Source organism: Ursus americanus, chromosome 2, assembly GCF_024610735.1.
Source record: "Ursus americanus isolate L20-20 chromosome 2, mUrsAme1.1.p, whole genome shotgun sequence".
NCBI classification, from domain to species: domain Eukaryota; kingdom Metazoa; phylum Chordata; class Mammalia; order Carnivora; family Ursidae; genus Ursus; species Ursus americanus.
Genome location: NC_142128.1, coordinates 4,815,078 through 4,823,147, shown reverse-complemented (window position 1 = coordinate 4,823,147; position 8,070 = coordinate 4,815,078). Strand labels below are relative to the sequence as shown.

The following is an 8,070-nucleotide window of genomic DNA, read 5'->3' as shown; positions in this document are numbered from 1 at the left end:
TTTTTTTAAGATTTTATTTATTTATTTGACACAGAGAGAGACAGCCAGTGAGAGAGGGAACTCAAGCAAGGGGAGTGGGAGAGGAAGAAGCAGGCTCCCAGCGGAGGAGCCTGATGTGGGGCTCGATCCCAGAACGCTGGGATCACGCCCTGAGCCGAAGGCAGACGCTTAACGACTGCACCACCCAGATGCCCCCATCTTTTAAATCTTTCTACACAGAAAGTACTTCTTGCACATACTTCCCCTCGTGGAATTTTCTCTTTAACCACCAATGTCGATGGTCACGCCAATAACCAGATCTGAACTTTAAGTGATAAAACAACCCTTCTTGGTGCCCCCATTGTACACATACTGTATATAGGACATATCTGCACTTAGAATTAGCAGCTACGAGGCCAAAAATTAGTTGTTGTTGTTTTTTAAACTAAGCTCTATACCCAACATGGGGCTTGAACTCAAGACCCGGAGATCAAGAGTTGCACGCTCCACTGACTGAGCCAGCCCGGCGCCCCAATTTTTAATCTTAATTTTAACCACATTGCTAGCTAGAAAGTTAAAAAAAAAAAAGTAATCTTAACATTACTAGACATAGCTATTCTTTTAAACTATCATTAAGTCGTATTTAAATGAATTTAAGCTCTCAAGTAGCCAATGACTCTACTCCCAGTTATATCCACCATTCGCCAGGGGTCTACCATGTGCGAGCACAGGACAAAGTACTTTGCGTGCTTTCATACACAAGATCCACCCTAACACCTCTAACAATGTAGATGTTAACGCCTTTTATAAGGAGATCAAGAGTTCCTTTTATAAGGAAGGAAGGGGAGCCTGGGTGGCTCAGTTGGTTGAGCGTCCGACTCTTGGTTTCGGCATGGGTCATGATCTCAGGGTCATGAGATCTGAGCCCCACGTCGGGCTCCACACCCAGCATGGAGTCTGCCTGGGATTCTCTCCCTCTCTGCCTGCCCCTCTCCCTGCTCCAGCATGCTCTCTCCCTCTCTCTGTCTCTAAAATACATAAATAAAATCTTTAAAAAAAAAAAAAAGAAGAAGAAGAAGGTAGCTGAGGGTCAGAGGTTACATGCCTCGCCAGGGTCACACAGCAGCAGTATGTGGTCGAGGTGGGATTCAAATCCTGGTCTCAATGTCTGATTGACTCCCAAATCTTCCTACTGAGCCCCCTGCCCAGGGAGCTTGCTACTGGCTAATGATGTGTATACGTGTGTGTGTGTGTGTGTGTGTGTGCGCACACACACACGCGTGCACCAAAATATACAAAACAGGGGCGCCTGGGTGGCTCAGTCATTAAGTGTCTGCCTTCGGCTCAGGTCATGATCCCAGCATTCTGGGATGGAGCCCTGCATCGGGCTCCCTGCTCAGCGGGAAGCCTGCTTCTCCCTCTCCCACTCCCCCTGCCTGTGTTCTCTCTCGCGCTGCCTCTCTCTCTGTCAAGTAAATAAATAAAATCTTTTATATATATATATACACACACAAAACATACAATTTATCATTTTAAGATCTAAGTGTCCAGTTCAGGGGCATTAAGCACAGTCACACTGGTCTGCAACCACCACCACTTCCCATCTCCAGAACCTCCTCATCTTCTCAAACTGCAACTCTGTCCCATGAAACGCTGAGCCCCAGCCCCTCCCCCAGCCCCGCACCGTCCCCTCCTTCCTGTCTCTAGGACTCTGACTATTCTAGGTCCCTTACAGAATTAGAATCATACAATAGCGGTCCTTCTGTGTCTGGCTTATTTCACTTAGCATCATTTTTTAAAAACAAGCCTGTTTTAAGTTAAAAAGCAACTTCAAACACTCCCCAAATGGAAATAATTCCGTTTACCTACAACCTTGGAAGGCGAAGCCTGCTTCTGGGCCTGCGGCTGCCAGGGTTGGGAGGGGCTGAGACTTGCACCCCCACAACTGTGGAGAGGCTTTCAGGACCTACTGATTCCCAAACATGCAGAAACCAATTAAACCCACTGAGATAGACCAGGGATGCCCAGGGGTGACCCGAAGGAAGTTAGCACATTCTCTTTTTCTTTCCTTCTTCCTTTCTTTTCGCTTAGGCTAAACAGGATTTCTTTTCATTTGTAAGAGAACCTTCTTGCAACAGGTTTATTCAATACTCCTAAAAATGGTGGCATTCTTTTAAACTATTCTTTTAAAAACAGCAGTTACACAAACGGAATATTGGACTCAACCTAAAAATGTGGGCCCTACCTCGTTAACGTTATTATTCTGCATACGATCACAAAAAAGAATTAGGATATTCTTCACATTTCCAAGCAAAATCCAATGCAATATGCTTGTTCTTACCAAACCTCTAAAAACAGCCATTGCAGAGCGAAGCAGCAGAGCATTCATTACCCCAGCGAATCTACACGGCTAGCTTCTGCATTCTACTTTCACAGAATTCATTTCACACCTATTGTACCAAACAGCATTTTGTTTTATTCTTTTTTAAGATTTTATTTTTTTTAAGTAATCTCTATACCTACCATGGGGCTCAAACTTACAACCCTGAGATCAAGGGTCTATGCTCTACCGACTGAGCCGGCCGGGCAAACCCCCCCACCCCCGCAAACAACATTTTTAACACTGGTGTATAAACTCCCTAGTAAGATAAAGCAAAGACAAATGGGTTTATTGGATTAGAAACAAGATACACCATCACTTATAGTCTTCCAACATTATAGCAGTTTAACTTCCATCATTTGACAATCCATTCATGGAACAGTCTGCAGACAACTCATTTTATTTTTCATTTTTTTATTTTATTTTATTTTTTTAAAGATTTTATTTATTTATTTGACAGAGAGAGAGACAGCCAGCGAGAGAGGGAACACAAGCACGGGGAGTGGGAGAGGAAGAAGCAGGCTCCCAGCAGAGGAGCCCGATGCGGGGCTCGATCCCAGAACGCCGGGATCACGCCCTGAGCCAAAGGCAGATGCTTAACGACTGAGCCACCCAGGCACCCCTATTTTTCATTTTTTTAAAAAAATTTTATTTATTTATTTAAGACCAGGGGGAGCTCATGAACAGGGGGGAGAGGGGGGAGCCCGATGTGGGGGGCTCAATCCCAGGACCCTGAGATCGTGACCTGAGCCAAAGGCAGATGCTTAACCGACTGAGCCACCCAGATGCCTCCAGACAAATCATTCTAACAGACAAATTAAAGGACACTTTTAAGCAGACATGACTGCCCTCAATCATTTCTTAGGTAAGAATTTCACAGGCATTGCTGGTGGAGCTGGAGAGGGCTGCCTCTCCTCCATGCCCCGCCCGAGAGAACCGCAGGTGGTGTGCTGGAACCTGGGACACCTTCCAAAGCCACGTTCTCTCGGCCTGCAGATGTCCGCCCTCGCATCTCCCTGCGCCTGTGGACTGGTTTGGGGATCTACCGGGAGTCAGGATTTCTTCTGATAGCTTTATGGAATGGATCAATGAGGATAACCTCAAAGAATCCGTACGCGGAATTTTCGCCAACCCAGCACGAACTCCAGACTGTCAGAGCCCCACAGTGGCGTCTAGCTCACTCTTCTGCAGCAGACTGTGGGCTTCGGGCAAACTTGAGCTGGTCAACAACATGACAGACAGGCTTGCCGCGGGTCGCACGCTTAGGCCTTGGGCGTTTGTGGCCACCACGTCACACAAGGAGCTGGTATATGACATAACCTTGCTTGCCCTTGTACCCCAGTCTGCATGCTTTATTGGGCCGGATTGCTAAGTGGGAGGGGGGGGACCCTGAGGAGGGCAGACAGCTGGCGGTCCTGCCAGCACTGTACCCCAAGAGGAAAGTGCATTCCATCGATTGCTTCTTCGTCCATAGGAAAATATACTTGTAAGCACCCATCTTGGCTTACCTTTGGGCTGATGACTGCCCCCAGATAGGAAGGAAAGAGCTTTTCTCCCCAGCAGACTACTGCTTTAACTTAAATTTTTGGGATGTACTTTTGGGTCAGGTATATACTGTGTATCACTGATGAAGGTAAGCTTCCTGGTTTTAAACGAAACAAATCTCGGTTCCGGTGAGGACTTCACTATGCACAGAGGCCCACAGCAATCCTCCACTTTTCTTCCTTCTTGCTCTCACCCCGCAGAGGTTCATCGAACAGCAGAAATGCCTGCGTTTCCCCAGATCCAAGCTATTTAACGAGAGGCTATTTTTGCTAATCTTTTGGGTTAGTTTTTATAACTGCCAGAGAAACGGCGTCTTAAAAAGGAAATGTTTCTGCCTTAGAACTTACACTCGCTCAGTTTAAAATAGTCATGATCAGTTAAAAAAAATAATGCCATGCAAGGACCCGAAAGATTCACCTCAGAACTGGCCCAGCCGGCTAAAAATAAGCCCTAAACAAATAAAACCTGGGCGAGACCCCACGGAAGAAACCAGAGCCAACGGATCCCGAAGAAGTGAGAACCTCGGGGCTGAGGGACAGACCAGCTCTTGGCTTTGTTTGATCCAGGGCAAGAATCAAAAGCGGATGCAGGAAACCAAAAGCTAAGGCAACGAAAGCAAAAATAGACTACATCACGCTAAAAATGTTCTGCACAGCAGAGGAAACCACCAGCAAAATGAAAAGGCCACCTATGGAATGGGGAAAAAATATTTGCAAACCATCCCTCTGATAAGAGGTGGTTAATATCCAAAAGCTAGAAAGAACTCACACAACTCCATGGGCAAACAAACAAATCCAATTTAAAACTGGGCAGAAGAGGGGCACCTGGGTGGCGCAGTCGTTAAGCGTCTGCCTTCGACTCAGGGCGTGATCCCAGCGTTCTGGGATCGAGCCCCACATTGGGCTCCTCTGCTAGGAGCCTGCTTCTCCCTCTCCCACTCCCCCTGCTTGTGTTCCCTCTCTCGCTGGCTGTCTCTATCTCTGTCAAATAAATAAATAAAATCTTAAAAAAAAAAAAAAAACCAGGGGCACCTGGGTGGCGCAGTCGTTGAGCGTCTGCCTTCGGCTCAGGGCGTGATCCCGGCGTTCTGGGATCGAGCCCCACATCAGGTTCCTCCGCTAGGAGCCTGCTTCTCCCTCTCCCACTCCCCCTGCTTGTGTTCCCTCTCTCGCTGGCTATCTCTCTCTCTGTCAAATAAATAAATAAGATCTTTAAAAAAAAAAAAACTGGGCAGAAGAAACTGCAGAGACATTTTCCCAAAGGAGACAGACAGACAGGTGGCCAACAGGTCCGTGAAAAGGTGCTCAACATCACTCGTTAGCAGGGAAATGCAAACCAGGGGCACCTGGCTGGCCCAGGCAGAAGAGCATGCAACTCTTGATCTCGAGGTCATGAGTTTGAGCCCCACCTGGGGTACAGAGATGACTTAAATAAAATACAGTTTAAAAAAAAAAGAAATGCAAAGCAAAACCACAATGAGATCTCACCTCACATTATTAGAATAGACGTCATCCAAAAGACAAGAGATAACAACAATAAGCCTTAGCAAGGGAGCGGGTAAAAGGGAACCTTCCTGCTTCGTTTGTGGGAATGTAAATTGGCACAGCCACTAAGAAAAACAGTATGGAAATTCCTCAAAAGACTAAAATAGAACCACCATATGATCCGGCACTCCCACTGCTGGGTATACATCCAAAGGAAATGAAAACAGGATATTGAAGAGATATCTACACTCCTCTGCTCACTGCAGCATTATTCGCAATTGCCAAGATGTGAAGGCAACCTACACGTCCATCAGCGAATGCATGGATAAAGAAGATGAGAGGTACATATACGCATATACAACAGAGGATTATTCAGCCATGAGAAAAGGGGAAATCCTGCCTTTTGTGACAACATGGATGGAGCTTGAAGGCATCACGCCGAGTGAAACGAGCCAGACAGACAAAGACAAATACTGCGTGGCACCACTTATATGTGGAATCTAAAAAAATTTTCAAAAAAAGTCAAAGTCATAGAAACAGAAAAGTAGAAAAGTGGTTGGCAGAGGCTGGGTTGGGGGTGGGCGCGGGAATAGTGAGATGTTAGTAAAAGGGTACGAACTTTCAGCTATAAGATAAATAAGGTCTAGGAATCTAATGTGGACATGGTGACTACAGTTGATAGCATTGTATTGTATAATTGAAATCTGCTAAGAAAGGAGAACTTAAATGTTCTCAGCAAATATCTATCGATCGATAGATAGATAGATAGAGATACATGGTAACGGATGTCCTAAAGAACTAGATGGGAGGAACTCCTATCTGTCTGTCTATCTATCTATCTATATCTCAAATTATCACGATGTGTATTTTTTTTAAGATTTTATTTATTTGAGAGAGAGAGAGAGAGAGCACAAGCGGGGGCAGAGGGAGAAGCAGAATCTCCGCTGAGCAGGGAGCCCAACTCAGAGCTAAATGCCAGGACCCTGGGATCATGACCTGAGCCAAAGGCAGACGCTTAACCAAATGAGCCATACAGGTGCCCCTATACTTTAAATATCTTACAATTTTGTTTGTCAGTTATACCTCATAAAGCTGCAGGCGTGGAAGCTGATGTGAAATTTATTCCTATGGTTGCAAAAATGCAACAGAGCTTTTCAAAGCCCTGTGAAGAAAAGTACTAAAATACATAAATGTTAACATCAAGAAACCTCCCCTGAGCAGAGTTTTTTGGTTGGAGGGCGGGGGTAGGAAATGGGGTGCTAGTAGGTGGGACAATGCTTAGTGTGCAGGACTGATGTAGGCGTTGCAGCGTGTTTAGCTCCTCTGGCTCTCACCCCCTCAATGCCGACGGCACTTCCCAAGTCACGGAATCAACCAACCAACACCCACATTTCCAAATGCCCCCTAAGGGTCAATCCAGCTACGCTCTGCCCCGCGCTAAGAACCACTGAGTGTGGCACGTCTGTCTGTAACTTAGGCTTCCTTAGCTCCCATCTCATTACTCCCTTCATTTCTCCCCTTTCACTGGCTCTAGCATAGAATTACTGGTTTCACTTAAACAGCTTTATTGAGATACAACTTATACACCATACAATCCATCCATTTAAAGGATACAATTCAGGGCACCTGGCTGGCTCAGTTGGAAGAGCATGTGACTCTTGATCTCAGGGTTGTGAGTTGGAGCCCCACATTGGGCATAGAGATTACCAAAAAAAATAAATAAAACTTAAAGCGTACAATTCAATGGCTTTGGTATAGTCACAGTTGTGCAACCATCACCACAATCAAATTTAGAACATTTTCATTACCCCAAAAAGAGAGCGACATCCACATATGGACGCCAGGCCAAGTTGGTTTCCTTCTGTTCTCTAAGCTTGAGGGCCAAGACAACGTTGTAAAGTTCATATGAGAGAAAAGTAGTCATGTCTACGTGTGTGGCTATGTTTGCTCTCTGATCCCCCCATGCGCCTCTGTAGCAGCAAGGCAGGAGGTGATTATCTTGGCACTTTCGGGCCATACTCTCTAAGTACTGACTAGCACTTCCTGTGAGAAGCAGATGGTCAGAAATGGGGGCCCCAGGTCTGCAGACATCCCTATGGCCGAAACACCCATTGCACTCTGAGGGTGTCTTCATCATCCTGAGCTGATATAACAAAACACCACAGACCGGGGGGCTTGAACAAAAGACATTTCTTTCTCACTGTTCTGAAGGCTCCAAGTCCAAGACCGAGGTGCCAGGAGGTTCAGTTCTTGGTGAGGGCCATCTGGCTGGCTTGTAGATGGCCACCTACTTGCTATGTCCTCACATGACACAGAAACAGTCTCTTCCTCTTCTTATAAAGACACTAATCCCTTTTTCTTGTGTGACTGCTGAGGCTAGGACTTCTGGTACTATGTTGCACAGCAGTGGTGATAGTGGACCTCCCTGCCCTGTTCCTGACCTTAGGGGGAAAGCTCTCAGTTTTTCCCCATTGAGAATAATATTCACTGTGGGCTCTTCGTAGATGGCCTCTATGATATTGAGGTATGTGTCCTCTATCCCTACACTGTGAAGAGTTTTAATCAAGAATGGATGCTGTACTTTGTCAAATGCTTTTTCTGCATCTATTGAGAGGATCATACGATTCTTGTCCTTTCTTTTATTTATGTAGTGTATCACACTGACTGATTTGCGGATGTCAA

The 8,070-nt window shown here is 45.9% G+C and overlaps 1 pseudogene; it reads right to left on the bottom strand.

Moving 5' to 3' along the window:
- Positions 1 to 3,233: 3,233 nt before the first annotated feature.
- On the bottom strand, positions 3,234 to 3,857 carry LOC123802537 (large ribosomal subunit protein eL15 pseudogene; annotated as a pseudogene).
- Between the last annotated feature and the right edge of the window lie 4,213 nt (positions 3,858 to 8,070).